A 3,104-nucleotide genomic window follows, 5' to 3' on the forward strand; every position below is an offset into this window, starting at 1 on the left:
CATTGGATCTTTTCCCTCACTCCCTTTCCCCTTCCATCATCCTTTTCTCATTCGTACCTTCTTCTGTCTTCCCTCCGTTCTCCTTCTCTCTTTTTGTCCCTGCTCTACCCTTTCTTCCTTCCACCTTTCTTCCTTCTTCCCCTTTCTCTCTGTATTCCCTCTCTACCCCCTCCCCCCTTCTTTCCTTCTTCCTTCCTCCTTTCGCCCTCCTTCCACGTTCATTCCGCCCTCCCTTCTAGCTTCTGAATTTTAATCATTCCCCTACAAAAAAAAAATTCTTCCATCCCATCTGGCAACCTGACTTAGACACGCTGCTAACCACCCCCTACCACCCTCCTTCACTTCACCCCCCCCCCTTTCCCCTCATTCCCTCCTCTCTGTCCCTTCCTCACACCTTCCTTTCTTTTCTCTTCCTCGCTCACCTCTTCCCTCTTTCCTTCCTTCCCTGCTCCTTCCGTCCATCTCTCCTTCCCCCCTCCCTTCCCTTCCTCTCCTATTTGTCAACCTCATCAACGAAGACGCGTTGACTACCCCCTGTCTACCTCTTCCTTCCTTCCTTCAACCTCTTTCCTTCTTTCCCTCCTTCCGTTCTTCCTTCCCCTTTCCTTCTCCCTCGCTTCTCATCTGTCAACCTCACCAACGAACACGCCATAGACGACCCCCTACCCCTGGGCCTAGAGCAGTGCGGTGGTTGTGACGGCGGGAGGTAAGAGGAGCGTGACACTGTCCCCGGAGACCGTTACACCATCAGCCTATACCCACTGCGGCAAATAAAGGTTGCGCAAGCAAGTGGAGACAAGCCGGACGGGGTTACCATCACAGGTGAGTTACAGGAAGGTCACAAGCAACTATAATAAAAATAAGAATGAGAATAAGAATTAGAGTGAGAATAGGAATAAGAATAAGAATAATATTGGTGATAATGTTTTTATTATCATCCTTATAGTAGTAGTAGTAGTAGTAGTAGTAGTGGTGGTAGTAGTAGTAGTAGTAGTAGTAGTAGTAGTAGTAGTAGTAGTAGTAGTAGTAGTAGTAGTAGTAGTAGTATCATTATCATTAATTTCATCATTGATATTGTATTCTTCTTCTTCTTCTTCTTCTTCTTCTTCTTCTTCTTCTTCTTCTTCTTCTTCTTCTTCTTCTTCTTCTTCTTCTTCTTCTTCTTCTTCTTCTTCTTCTTCTTCTTCTTCTTCTTCTTCTTCTTCTTCTTCTTCTTCTTCTTCTTCTTCTTCTTCTTCTTCTTCTTCTTTTTGCGGCCCTCGATGTAAAGACGAATGGTGTTTGCCTCTCATTCAAATGGTTCTCGACAGCGACTAAAAATTTTCTTCTCTAAAAATGTCCCTTTTTCATCTTACTCCCTGTTCTCTAGTCCGGTCAGTTCATGCACTTTCATATCTATTTTCTACTCCTTACCACAAGCCTCTTCTGGACTCCTTTCTCCCCCCGCCCGCTACTCTTGTTTCTTTCAATCGCAACTCCTGGCTCTCTCTTATTGCAGTCTATCAGCCGCACTCGTGATCTTACAGTTTGTAAGATCATACGCTAGCCCTCTCGGATAAGAGCAAAAAGTATCAGAGGCCACGTGTGCAAGTTACTCACATTAAAGATCCCTTGGTATTCCTAGAATCGGTAAGAGTAGGCTTTGGCTGCCGCCCTGGAAATATTCAAAATCATTTCCAACCGAAACTGAAAATGCTTTAGACAGTATTTAAAAAATAAACCAGAGTACCCTCGAAATTGGAATGTCGCTTTTTCAAGGTAAAGGAGCCAACTTCGCAGGAAAAAAAACGGTTACATGCATAAAAATCAGTTTAACTGCTTGTTGAAAAACCAGTAGTCGACTATCCCTGTGATCCAGAAGCAGAATGCAAAGAGTCAGAAAATTATAATTATCATTGATTGCATTCATATCTTTGCACATATCCACGCTTTACAGCATATGTTATATGCTAAAGAATAATTATTTTTCCAGCAGATCCTGGAAAGCGACTCAGAAGTATTCTCGGCTTCATGGAAAGTATATTATATAGTGTAAGGTGTGGATTACACGAGCTAAAACACTTAACAAACTGTTTATAGCCAGGTACCCTTCCCACCTGGGTGGGAAAAAATCAGTGCAAAGTGCCTTTCCCAAAGTCACAACGTTGGACCCCTTGCCGGACTAGAACACTCGACCTCACAATTGAGAGTCCGAGGTCCACGTTGACCTAACAGTCTGTTGGCTTATACTCATTGCAAAAATATATTCAAAAGGGGTAAAAAATAGTTCGAGTGACCTCTAATTTATATATTTAAATAGCTTTATCCCTCCAATCGACGCGAAGTATATCTTTTAATGAGGTCGGCTTCAAGTGTGCCTGTCAGGGTTATCTCAGGATAAGATACAATGTCCCAGTAGAAACACACTTGAAAGAAAGTGCATATTATTTCGACCCTGCCTGTCTAAACTATCTTGAGCTCAGCGAGACAATATATCGACAGACAAGAAAACTCGATGCAAATAACCAAAAACATTTCCATTTGAGAATCAAACTTTCATCTTTTGTCTGCAACGGAAAAGAGCCTCACCACTACTTCAGAATCGCCAATGAGACTATTTTAGTTGTGTGTCCCCGATAAGGTTTTGTCCTGGACATTCAGGCGGTACTTTTGTGTCTCTATCGTGTTTGAGTGGCCTTTGTTATTTAAGAGTTTTGTTTTGCACTGCTATGAACGCAAGCAGGGCATTTAAGGCACTGCAGTCGGAGAGTTAACAGTACCTTGGGGCTTCCCAAACACTATTCTTGATCATTAATAGATGTTGATGCTGTTGTAACTTCGTTGTTCTTTTCTGCCGGTGATGGTGGTGGTCTTGATGCGGGTATTCTAGCGCCGGGTATTGTTTTGTTTTAGTTGTTCCTAAAAAAACATGGAAATGTCTATGTGGATAACGAAGAGAGGGGAAGGAAGATGAAAAGGAGAGGGACGATGATGATAATGAAATTTCGACGACGATAGTGTATGTATGTCTGTTTCTTTTATGTACGTGTGTATATTATGTATCAGAGTGTATGTAAGAGAGAAAGAGAGAGAGAGAGAGAGAGAGAGAGAGAGAGCGAGCGAGA

The 3,104-nt window shown here is 42.7% G+C and overlaps 1 protein-coding gene across 1 annotated transcript in view; it reads left to right on the forward strand.

Moving 5' to 3' along the window:
- Positions 1 to 428: 428 nt before the first annotated feature.
- The window catches only part of LOC101860736 (probable serine/threonine-protein kinase DDB_G0282963), a gene marked incomplete in the record, with an annotated part of 83,344 nt that continues 80,668 nt past the window's right edge, over positions 429 to 3,104 (forward strand). The window contains 1 exon segment of the mRNA XM_035969370.1: positions 429 to 822.

Source organism: Aplysia californica, unplaced genomic scaffold (genome assembly GCF_000002075.1).
Source record: "Aplysia californica isolate F4 #8 unplaced genomic scaffold, AplCal3.0 scaffold00141, whole genome shotgun sequence".
NCBI classification, from domain to species: Eukaryota; Metazoa; Mollusca; class Gastropoda; order Aplysiida; family Aplysiidae; genus Aplysia; species Aplysia californica.